General features: G+C 38.1%; 1 protein-coding gene and 1 long non-coding RNA gene across 5 annotated transcripts in view; one reads left to right on the top strand and one right to left on the bottom strand.

Annotated features, from left to right (window-relative positions):
- Nucleotides 1–13,336, top strand: part of LOC138189766 (uncharacterized) — a 113,560-nt gene that overhangs the window by 35,530 nt on the left and 64,694 nt on the right. The window contains exons 5-6 of one of the 3 annotated variants that reach the window (XR_011176106.1): nucleotides 212–584; nucleotides 643–694. The exons of the other annotated variants lie outside the window; for them this stretch is intronic. This is a non-coding gene — a long non-coding RNA (uncharacterized LOC138189766). Of the gene's footprint in view, nucleotides 1–211; nucleotides 585–642; nucleotides 695–13,336 lie in introns of those variants that run through there. 3 annotated transcript variants of the gene reach the window in all.
- blo (bloated) overlaps nucleotides 1–13,336 on the bottom strand; it is a 170,077-nt gene that overhangs the window by 113,712 nt on the left and 43,029 nt on the right. The window lies entirely within an intron of this gene.

Raw genomic sequence — 13,336 nt, 5'->3', positions numbered from 1 at the left:
TGTGCAAGCGGCGGCCGAACTTATTCCGCTCAAAGATCGTTCGATGAAAGCGTATTTCGAAAGTAAAATAAGTTTATGGTTGACAGTATGCGCGATTAATGATACGTTTCTAATAACGAATTACACGCGCAAGTTCGAACCATTAAACTACATTTCTTGCAAAGCAGGCGAATATCTATCTATTTTATCACGATCTCATGTTTGCTCGCAGTTAATTACATCCCACGATTCTATAGTCAACGAGGAAGACATGCCATGTCGAGGAAGCATGCGAAGAAGCACGAGTGCCTTCGTAAACCACGTTTCACGTACAACGTGTAAATTCAGCTAATTTCTCGAGTTATTCGAGAACGCGGTAGATCTGTAATACACGAATTTTATTTGTACTTGTTTAAGTAACAAGGATCAAGTGGCTGACGAAATTGACTCGATAAGCTTGTAACTACTTGTGTATTTATTATGGAACGGCTGTCTAATTTGTATTTTCTCATTAATTCCTGCTATTCAATATCAGTGGTATCTAGCAATAAATATACGGAGTGACAAACGAGAGGTATAAATAAATAATTTGTAAGTGTTTAAATGTAAGATACGAATGATACAAATTTCGATGAGTTTATACGATAATGATAATAATAACAGTATATCACATTGATACTACTACTTGTAATTTAAGAGCATATTAATATAATTGTATAATATTTCACTGATCAATTGATAATATTGAAAATAAAATAATTTAAAAGAATTCTTGTTCTTACGAGTTATTTGCTGTAAAGGAAACTAAAGTAAATTTAAGGAAGAAGAAAATGCAAGTTACAACGAAGGGAGAAGGATAAGGTTTCCGTACGAAATTAATAATAAATTAACAAGAAAAAAAAAGAGAAAAAAGAAGAGAAAAATATAAAAAAAAGAAACACAAAAAGTAAAAGAAAAGAGAAGGAAATACCGATACAAGCCATGACAAACGAAAAAGGGAAGACCTACAAGCCATACCTAAATTGAAAGATACAAAAAAGGAGGAAAGTAACATGCTTTGCCTCATGGTAAGCGTATCATTCACACCTCCACTGACAGAGGTCAGTTGATTGTGACGCTTGGTTAAGGAAAAGGAGTCAGGAGTGCACGTAAGAATTGGATCGCATTCCCCGTTCCACGAGGTATAAAACCGTTGAGATAATATTGCCAGATAGGTTATTTATTGATATCTGGAGAGCTAGCGCTGACTCTCAAGCCGCACGATACTGTGTTGTTGTTCTACGCCACGGTATGCCATCACGGAAACCTTCCGCAAGAGATCGCATAATGCTCGCTGCAGCTTTTGCATCTTTCTTCCTCCCTTTTGTGTTTCTGGACGAAACCAGCACTCGTGTAACATCCTGCTACGGTGTACCGTTGATAGCCCTAAGAGATGCGAGTAAGATTCGTCTCGCTCCGGCTTCGTCAGCCTTTTCTCGCCGCGGATTCGCGATCGAGCCTGGGAAACTCGCCTCTCTCATTTTCCCTAACACCGCGCGTTCTTTAGTCTTGGACATACATATTTGGATTATCTCATAATTAGGCGAGGTACATTCGGTACAGCTTTGATATCAATCTTCCCATTGATCGTTAATTATAAAGTTATTCTACATTGCGATAAGAAACGATTTAATTGTGTAACGTATGTAGTTGTTAGACAGATCTGTAAATCTTTTTGACGTCGATGGGTTGTGTAAATACGAATTTTTATTTTTATATGGCGAAAGCAGTGCATATTGAAAAAAACAATAAAACCGAATTTAAAGAAAGGAAAATAGAACATGGAAAAATATAGAAGGAAAAATAAAACAAATTCTAATAATTTATTATTCCCTCTTCTAACATCTAACTCCGAACATTCTCTTTTTTTTTTTATCATAAATCTGCTACCTGGTTTTTTATCGATTCACTAAAATTGACGCAAAAAGTATGAAAAATAATCGGTAGGTTTAAGACAACTACGATTGCAATTTCATTCACTGGGGATAGCGAGTCGCGTTCTCTGGAGCTCGATCGAATTCATTCACCGAAACCGAAATAATCCCTAATCGGATCGCAATACAGAACCGCGAACAGGGCCGTGATAGGTGAGCTAATAAATCGTAATAATCCCGACGTACGTCGGTACGGGCGTACAGCAAATGCCATTAGTGTGAACTTTCGATGGAAACGGGATACGAGAGCTCGTGGCTCGTGGTGCACAACACGCCTGGCTGCGCGTTCGCGTGTAGGTCAGCCTTGTGGGTGCAATGCTGAGGAGGTGTGGGCCCTGCATACCGGAGATTTCCCTCGAACAGACTAGGCTGATCTTTTCAACGTTGCGGGCTAGCGTGCGGTTTTTAGCGTGCACGCTCACACGCGTCGCACAGGGTGTGTCTAACGCGGCGCACTTGCTCCACATAAGAATCGTTCTGTATCGAATCGTAATACGTACGGTGATGTAAGTGCCAAATTCTTGAAATTTATTTGTTGATTTTTTGATATTTCGATACAAAGTTTTGTCAAATTTTAGTTACGAAGTTCGTATGGTTTTTTATTGAATTTTCAGGTTTGAGAATTTGATATTTGAGGTGTTGAGGGTTTGGAAGTTTAGAATCTTGTTAAATAGAAAATTTGAAATTTTGGAACATTGGAATTCTGACATTTGTGAAATTTTCCATAAAGTATGGAAGATTCGTAAAATTTTAAATACGAATATTTAGGAACGCGAGAATTGGAAAATTAAAAAATTTCATAAATTGAAAATATATAAATCGAAAGAATCAGCAGCAGAAGAGGAAGCAACTTATGCTTGTAAGTTCTTAATGTGAAAAATGCTGCAATTCCCCTTGGTAATGCATAACTTGCTTTAATCGCTGCTAATATGAAATAGCTCATTTCAAGAATGAAGAAAAAAATGTGGGTGATCAATCGACCGAAGTAGAAGTAATTAAGAAGCGTTACGCAAACGTTATCAAAGCAGCATGGACCACATGCTGAGCGTCTCTTGATGATGTTATGAAACAACCTACCGCAGTTCGTTTGAGCTATTGCAGCATATCATGGAAAGTTCTGTCAGTGACTGAACGTGATTGGGAAAATAACTCGTCTAAGACTTAATGACTAGCGCTATCGTCGGTCATCTTTATTTATAAAATGCGAAGTAATGCTAGATAGCAGAGATTCTATCCGTTCTAACATCATATGAATTATAATTTCTTTATTTAAAATCTTATCGATAATATATTACAATTAAATGCACAATTTGTCGAAGTATTAACACGTTTTAAACCAAAATTGTTTAGGATAAACAAACAATTTGTAAACAAATTTCTCCGTTTCTCCAAACAAGCTGAAGGTAACGAATATATTAAATGACAAAACTGCATCGTATTGCAACTCCAATGCTAATTCTTGTAATAGATATAACATAAGAGTTAATAACCACCAAAACCCACTAGCTACTCAATTACTTGACACGTCGGATCAGATCCGCAGGCTAAAATTACCCTTTAGTTTTAAGCACTAGATTCAACCAGAATCAAACACAAGACAAACACTTATTAAACGCGACATAGTACCACGCCAGAGAAATTTACTTATAATTCTCAATAAGAATTGATTGTAAAATTCATCCAAATAAAAGAATGTTAATTCTTTCGTCGTATATTGATTTCTGAAAGTATATTTGTTTCGTCCAGTGACTCTTTCGGTAGCCCGGGATCTATCCCTTGGTCGAGGCGGCCACTCGCTACGTCAACATAATTAATTGGACTGTAATAATCATAAGGAACTGTCGCAAAACTAAGCATTTCGATTTGACCGTAGAGGCCGTTAAGTAGTATAAAACACCTTAGAGTCAAAATGTTCCTTACGGTTATTGCTCCATCAGGTAAAAAGTGGGGAAACGTGGGTTTTCCCATGTCTCCCGCGATTTTTACCCGCAAGCAACCGGTGGTGGGGCGACAAACACCCAGCAAGAGTCTTCCTCTGCGACAGCATCGTCATTGAACTTCACTGGATCTACGACTACACACCAGTCAACATCTCTGCACTGTGTTCACTACTTTTAACTCAGTCAACATCTCTGCACTGGGTTCGCAACTTTAACATATATCTAATTAACGTATATACAGGGTGGTTGGTAACTGGTGGTACAAGTGGAAAGGGGGTGATTCTACGCGAAAAAAGAAGTCGAAAATATAGAATAAAAATTTAAAAATTTTAAAATCTTAAAAATTAAAAAAATAACGTCAATCGAGACAACGATCTACAGTGAGATCCGTTATAACGAGACGTGATAAAGTGCACGCGTACCGAGCGAAAATTCAAAGTCGATTTTCTCGAAAACAAAGTCTCAAACGAAAAATTTTTATTCTATATTTTCGACTTCTTTTTTCGCGTAGAATCACCCCCTATCCACTTGTACCGCCAGTTACCAACCATCCTGTATATACGCAACGAGCGTAATCATATTGTCTACAATTGTTGTTGGAATAAAAAGTACATTATAACCTGTTACCTCAGCGTTATAGTTAATTCAATCACCTCTATTATCCTAAACGAAATAGAGGATCGATCAGTTTCGTGGCGTCGATTGTATATCGTAACGGGAATTTACGACTCCCGTTGACGCGCTCCTTGAGATCGCGTCTCTCCGCGAATGGCAGATAAAACAATATTTTATCCTGATACGATAATACATATTTCAGCATTAATAAAATATAAAATCGTCTTGAATCTTTCTATCTGTGATTTTGTAACCAAATTACATTGTGATGAAAGGAACGTCCATATACCGTGTACCTTTGAGCGATAGCGTACATTGAATCACGTTACACGAGTCGATCAGTGTCGCCTTCCGATTCAGCTGTTACGCGTCTTGCAAGGTTAATTCTCCCAAGTGTGCGCACACACACGTATCTGGACAATTGTTGCGATCACTCGTCGGCGATAATTTTTCACCATGTATCTCGCTACGTGGAATAGTCGCGACGCGTTGGACACGCCCTGCATATGCATGCATGCGCGGATGCTGGCTGACTTTTCATGGAATCTGCTCGCCGCGGAATGTTCGTGGCCGCAGGTCACCACCGTTCAGTGATTTTGCCTGCTGCACGCTCGGATTCCCGGTACCCTTCCCGCGCTCCTGCTCTTTTTCCGAGAACGAACAATTAACGCGTTCCGCCTCGTGCACGGAATTAACTTTATCTTTTAAAAAGGAATCGATGTTATATAACCGAATGAAGTCGAACTTTGTGCCACAGTCTTGAATATTTTGAGAATCGATAACAGTAATCGTTAGATTGCGGATATTTATGCGTTTGCACATATTTCATTTTTTTTTCCATTGTTTTTCAACTATCAACGATCTGGATTACCAATGTAGTTAAACCAACGAGTAATTTATTTTTTATTATACTATCTCATTATGCTATCTCAGCATTATGTTCTTCCTTCTCAATTTTGAAATTCGTACATCTATGAATGGAAGGAAAAAAATGGAAAAATAGAGATTTTTTAATTTATTAAAGATTACAACGAATGTTCTGTTTTAGATTCTTTATACATTTTCGCATATTATATGAATTCTGCGTATTTTTGCAGATTTATATTTTATGAAAATGCATAAAAATTGGCGATCTGCTCGTGAGTTTCTGTCGTCTAACGCATCGAATGTCAATGTCTGGCCAGTTAACAGGCTATTGGCTACCGACACGCGCAAGTTCTCAGGCCTCTTTCGAGATTCATCGACACGGAGCAGCTAGCTCGCGCGCGGATGTATTTCCAGCTATCGAGTGGAGGGATCTCCTTTCCTCGGTCGACTGTCCGCTCGAAAGGTTAATATGTATCGCGATACGGCGTGAGTTTTATTGGTTCGTCAAGGTGGACACGAAGCGAGATGAACTTTAAAAAATGCAAATGTCGCGTAAATGTCAGGACCTTTCTACATCTTCTGACATATTTTCATAAACATATAGTAACATTTTACGTGGGTTTTATCAGATGTTTTGTATAGGTGAAATAATTCGATATTTAGCATAATGATCGTAATTTTGAACTGAACGAGAATGTGGTAACACGTGAGAAAATATCGATCTCGAGATCACTGATTTACATAAAAAGAGTAAGATAAAAAGAAGAAAATAAGAGAAAGAATAAAAAGAGTAGATATAAAAGTGTTATAAACGTTTCTTTTTTCGCCGGAAATTTTCATAGCCCGAATTTTAATTGCTTTTGAAACATTACAAATGCTAAACAGTTTCATCCAGGATTTCTGTGGCTAGTGCATACCGATTTTGACGCAATTTTGCGCTATTGTTTGAAAAATCACCACTTTAATAAATTACAAACGGCAGAAAATACTAAGAGTAATCGTTCGAATAAGTATGAAACGAAGTAAGCATCAAACAAAAGTTATATCATTTCTCAAAACCTATCAATGAATTATTTTGTTGAATCGTCAGAATCAGCTCAAATTTCATAATGATCGATTCACCATCCTCTATATTCTACATTATTGTATATTGTACGTAGGCTGTGCATTTTTGTATCTAACTATAAATGTCTTAATATATCCCTTTCAACAAGTTTATTTTTCCCTCGTTCTAATATTGCCAAAACAGGCTTGCGTCTGCTCCGCGATGAGCAGATAAACGTAACGCGAATGTTTTACACCTGGGCGTGGATTGGTCGAGATATTATTGGCTGGCACGCGTGTGCATGCGTGGGTGTCCCACAGGAAGGCAATGCGCCATTCCAGCGGTATTGCTCGCGGCTTACTGCCACAGACAGTCGCATTAAACTTAAGCTCTACTTGATCAATTCGTCGCGCGCGAGATACGCAGTCACCTGCTGGGGTGCGCGCCGTTGGGGCAGAAACCTTCCAAGCAGACCACCGGCTTGGTCGACTATTCCTTCTGATTACTGCCTACAGGATTTTCTAGATTGCAGGATTGTGATATGTCAATTTAGGGGCGTAGAATGTACAATAGAACGTCGAAGGCTAAAGAAATAAGAATTTGGAAAGTAAGAGATGAAAAATTTCGACGTAGAAGGTTAAAATTGGGGAGAAATTCTTGGGTTTTAGAATCGTAATAACGTGGATTTTGAGGTTCGAGGATTTGGGAATTTTAAAAGTAACGGATTGCTATTGGGTTGGCAACCAAGTGATTGCGGATTTTGTCAATACCACCTAATGACAGCATCCGCAATCACTTAGTTGCCAACCCAATAGTTTAAGAATTTTAAAAGTAAGAAAGTGTAAAGAAGTAGAGAACGTTGAAAGTAAAAAATAGAGAATTATTGAATTTTAAAGAAAACCACGACTCTACATATTTAGTAAGTTTCGGATTCTTCACATAATACTGTTTATCAGTTTAAAGTCATAAAAATTGGCAAATAAAAGAGTTGGACGTATTTAGAAAAACGAGAAAGATAAGAAACTGGTGCAATTATACCTTACCCACCGAACAAGCCAACGCGACCGGATAAATGTTCCGTTTATCAATTTCAACTAATCTCACCACGCACGAAACATAGAAAGTGAAACAACAAGAATGACATTCCTAATCGTAGACAACCAGTTTATGCTGTGGCTTACACACGACGGATAAAACAGACAAAACCAACTCTCTCGCACGATTAATAAGATTCCGTGGTTAATCGCGCGGCCGGGTCGTTAATTTCCCCGTAAAACCAAATTCAGTTTACGAGCGAGGATCGTAATATAAACTCGCTTTATCACGGTTTACAAACAGCTTGTAAGGTGTTATCGAGGTCCGTAGCGGGAGCCATTATCGCCCTGAGGAAACGGATTTTCCACGAACCATTTTCCATAAACGTTTCTAATAAAATCTCGCGGTATCTGCGCGTAATTAACCGTTACGCAATGCAATTACAACCACGAGCTCGATACAATGCCTAATAAAAGGTACGGTGAGAAGAGACCGGACTAAATTATACGACGTAACATGAAAAACGCATTACGAGGGTCGAACGAAAGAAGATAAAAATCTCAAGGCTGGTCTGATCGGTCGACGGTGAAACAAGATCATTAATTGCCAGCTACGCGGACCATAGGAAATTTCGTTACGGCTCTGATTCGCCGCAGAACCACCTGTTCCGATCACGGAACCTTTTACGACAACAACCGTTTCGCAAGCGTTCCGTTTCCACCGTGGGACCATGCAAATGGATTTTGCCGCACTCTTTCACTGCGTACACCATTGTTACCTTCTCACCTTTTTTTCCTCGACCTCGACTCCAGCATGGCCATATTACGTCCATTAATCTTTTTAACCGAGAACAAGTCGATAGAGTATCCTGGTTTGCGAAATACACTTAGGGCTCGATAGCGATTCGTCGAAGAGGTCGAATATAACATTGGTCTGTTCGACGCGTGGAAATAATTATCCTAGCGAGGTGTACAGACACCTCTGATCGATCGGATAATTCGATCGACGGGTTTATGGACAAGCGATTGCACCAATGGTTCGTGGTTTTATAGAGGATGTTATTGGTGATTGTAATTGATGTATGATAGAATTAATCGAGGCCGGTCTGAAGTTCTTCGCGTTGTAAAAGAGGCTTGTGTAAAGGGAATGGATTTTATCCGTTAAGAGATAGTTGTGTTATACCATGCTGTAGGTCAGAGAATATTATTCTAGAATATTATAAAGTTATTTTCAAGTTTCGTCTTATAAAAATGGTAATGAGACTCGTTAAAATAAAACTCTGGGTAAGAGAAAAGTAAACAAATATTTGCAAGAATATTGGAAATATAACATGTTCTAAAAATATTAGATTATAAATGTTGTAAACGGTAACGTAATAAATTATCCATGCAAAGAGGAAAGCAAGAATAGAAGAAGGATGACGGAAGATGACGATGTAACTATAATTTCCTTAATACGCGGTAATAAATACGAATAATTTCCCTTCGCGTGGAGATATGCCAGCTGTCAACTTGTGGCAACCCATCCCACCTGTATGTGTCAAGTTATACGACCTTGATGAACCTTCATCCTCGGCTAACGGGAGAGTACCGTGGTGCAACAAGAAGGACAAACTTCCATCTAGAAGACGAATGTTCCCGGCACGGTCATAAACGGAGAATTATTTATCATATGGGTTAAATGTTACGTCCGATAAATCTTCGGCGCGGCCACACTTTCCGAGAGAATGCAACCGGACTTTTATATCGATGATCGTTTCAACGCTATATCATTATTCTTCGTACAAGTGGTTGAACATTGAGAAAGCTCCGTTACGATCTAAACCCGTAACATGTTTGCTTAAGTTTCGTTATACAACTTCATCGTGTGTCATCTTACAAATAGTTCGCATTATACATTAATCAAATCGAATGTCTGCCAGTTATTGGCTAATTTGTAGATATTTTAATAATAATAAATTGATCGTGTATGCGTCGTGTATAGCATATAGGAAATTTGACACGATTGTGCGTGGATACATACGCAAGTTCGTGTTCTTAAGCATATAATTTGAAAAATGGAATTTAAGTAGACAATTGTTTTACCTATTAAATGTCACAACAGGTGCTATATCTCCGATATTTTATATATTTTTGTTCTATGCATTTCTACACTTTGAAGTTTCGCGTGGATGCATAATAAGTTTCCCACGCAACACACGATATCCCAAGTAATCTTACATAGATATGTACACACACATATACATATTGCAGGCTCATTATAAATATCAGAGTATAATAAATCAAATTCAGCTTCGGTTAAGCGCTCATCAGAATCTCATTCAGACTAAATATTCTACAATTATATGCATCTTCAGACCTTTCGGTATTAACTTATTCATTAGATATTAGAGATGTTAAGTGATATTATATCACGAACCCACTTCGGGCAAGATTTCATAATGCCACATCGTTATGCAAGAAACGATGTTGCAGGCGTCTAAGAGAATTAATCAATTTCGTTCGAATTAAATATCACAGTTACGAATATTTGCAGATCAATTTGCAATCAATTTGCTGATGGGGTAGCATAAATGTTACACGATACTAGGTCACGTATGCACCTGTAATAAGATTTCATCGGGTACTTCGTTGGAGGTCATAAATATCTTTATAGCATAGTAATTATACGCCGTAACGTTAGAAATATCATTCACGTGTTTCAGTATTACGGAATCGATCGAATAATGGTATAGCTTAGGCGCGATTTAAGCCGCGTATGTATTCACGTTTCCAACGTAGTCGCCTAAGCGATCTCGTGACGCAACGTTAGTCGAGAACAGGTTGGTAACAAGTAATTAGCCGCTTCCAGACAGCATACGTTCAGCCGCTTCGATACGATAAAATGACCTAACATCACTTGCTTTCCATGTTCCATAACGATATTTTCTTGAATACTATCCGATTTAACAGGATTCATTCAACAAATAGCAGAGATAAGAATAGATAGATAAGGTAGATGAATCATTGGATCGATCGAAATAAATCAGACGACTACTATTATTGTCTAGATCGGAAGTTATGGCTGAACAGAGGATTGGTGAACATGTATGTATTTCAACGTATGAATTATTCGATTTGTATCGTTTGATTATTTCATATGTCGGGTTAACATTAGAACTTAGGGCGCGTAACGATTCTTCGTTTGGATTAGCCATCGTTTTACGAAGCAGAGATTATATTCACACGTATATACAAGACTTTTACAAAGTATAATGAATATTACGTTTAACGAATAATAAGTCTGACGAATAATATGTTTTACGAATAATAAGTTTAACGAATAATGAGTTTAATGAACGCTATTAACAATGTTCTTGGGTTCAAACGAATCCACGGTCAACGGGATAACTCTTTACTATGCGTAGTATAATTTTAGATACAAAATACGATTGCTGAGACGCTCGGTATAAACTGCTCGATGTATCACTCTCCAAGGCGATCGCACGAATAACAATCTGATGGAAATTTTTCTCGCTGTACGATTGCATTTGTTTGTTACATGCTCGTTGGAAGCATCGAGAAAGTTCCAAACGCCGTTGCTAGGCAGTTTCTGTCTGGAGTTTGATTATTAATACAACGTGTGTCCCATTATATTGACACCTCCAAGGTACAATCCCATGTGGCCAGGTCCGTTCTTGAGGCCGTATGCCGCCACAACCACATTTCTAGGGAGAACCATACAACCACTCCACACCTCCGTCAGGCAAAACGTTCATCCCGTGACCGTGGCTACGTTCGGCGACCAGTTGTCACCTCGAGCCCAATTTCGCTATCACAAATCTCGAACAATTACAATCAGGTTGAATGACAACGATTGCTTAATTACAGCTATGATAAAATCTAAGCTAAAGCATTAGAGGACTTTCCCAAAATTGCAAAGGGAAGGCTCTGGTTTTCCTTTCACCTCCGACACATATATTTGAGAGACGAAGTCTAGCCATAACGTACGCATTCTACTTATTAATACGTCAAATCTGTACGGACGTATTTCTACTATCAATTTTAGAAATATCGATATAATATTTTTGGAAAATATTCTGCAATCACTGTATTAATGAAAAATGCAGAAAATAAGACAAATTACTCGTTGGTTATCTCGTAGGATGAAAGAAAGTGTTGCAAACGGAAACATTTATACTAATCAAATATATTACTTGTGCAATGCAATATACATTAAACCAATTTAAAAATGTGTTATAAATCGCGAGTAAGGGGAATTTTATCTCGATTATAACTAATTTACAATTAATGATTGCGTATCAACTACGACTTCTGTATATTTTATTTTTAAGAATTAAGCTGCACAGGTAGTACCACCAATTTGAAAAACTTGCCAACGACAGAAAAATACAACAGGTTCAACGATAATCTACAGAACACAAGTTTAGTATGATACGCAGAAATCTTTCTCCGTTGCCATATAAAATTTATTTACTTTCATAAACTGTTTAATTTATGATGTTCAGCAAACCGTACGAGGAAGCGATGGGAACACGTGGAGGGTCGCAATAGTTTCTATATCGCAAACGTGACGACGAATAACTCCGAAAAACATTTCTATGGCGTAGGCGGGAACGTGAGCCTCTTGAATAGCATCCACCGGAGCGGATGGTCTCCACCGTATGGTGTACAGTTAGGCGTGACGCAAGCGTGCGCTCGAGAACGGTATGAGATTCCAATTATAGGGAGCTTCCGGTTTCTAAGGGTCTCGCGTTTGTTTGGAACAACGCCCGCGTCAGCATACTTGAAGATGAAACGTGCGAAAAGTATGGAAGCCCATTGGTGTGTGAATCGAATCGTGATGAAGGCACCGAATGGAATTGCTTCGTAATTTATGGCCATGTCGCTGATGATTAGGAAGTATTTTGTGATGTAGAACGTCAATAAAGGCGGATTAGGAATAGTGGCGTTCGAGAATTTCTGATGAAGGATGTTGAGAGAAAAACTCGAATTTTTAGAAGTATGTGTATGATACTGGTAATCTATTAGATATTTGAATAGATATAGCTGTGTTTTCTAATTTCATAAATCTTAATTTTTGAAATTAAGAAGTATAAACCTAGTTGCCTCTCTCTTTGCTATGTACGTTATTTTCACGTACTTTTATAGGCGTTATCAAAGTACACGTTTTGCATTTTGCAAGTTATACAATTTTATTATCTTTATCCGATTTAGAGGATACGAATGCCGGCTACGTACTTCAGAACGTACATACACGTGCCAATAACATTTTAGAAACTTAGTTAATCGTCCACGTGTGCATCTTTGAGAGAACGTAGCGTTTATACACCTGATGTTTTAAAATTTTAAAGGCGCGTCAAAGATACGACTCTGAACAGCGCAGTCATTCTACGTGTTATTGCGGAAGTCGCGTTAGAACGATCGTAAGGGAACCGTTCGCGGTGATCCACGACGATCGGATAAGCGCGAAGATCATGGTTGTAAAAGAACCTTATAAAGCCACACTTTATACGACTGTCCCGGGATATCCATCTTGTCCAGCGTACGGTGATTTCTGTCTTTTAAAATGTAATATAAAGATAGCTTCATCGGCTACTATGTATCCAACTAGGCATATTTTGTGCCTGAATCGCTTCACCAGTGGCAATTAAGATTTCATCGTTTATATTTCGAGTAGAGTAATAAGGAAGTATGAGGAATTGTTGCAGGAGAATTTCGAATTTTATAACTCAAATTTGCTGTCAAATTCAACAGAAATTTTATTGATTCTGCTTCTAATTAGTCTAATTAGTCAACGGATATAATGCATTCAAAAATGTTACAGGAAAATAATCTTACACCTTCAGTTTCTGAATATTATAGTCGTATGTAGAACGTATG

The sequence above is a fragment of the Bombus flavifrons genome, chromosome 2 (genome assembly GCF_040668555.2).
Source record: "Bombus flavifrons isolate JBK064 chromosome 2, iyBomFlav1_principal, whole genome shotgun sequence".
NCBI lineage: Eukaryota > Metazoa > Arthropoda > Insecta > Hymenoptera > Apidae > Bombus > Bombus flavifrons.
Note: the sequence above shows the minus strand (reverse complement) of the source record. Positions and strands in the feature narration are given on the sequence as shown.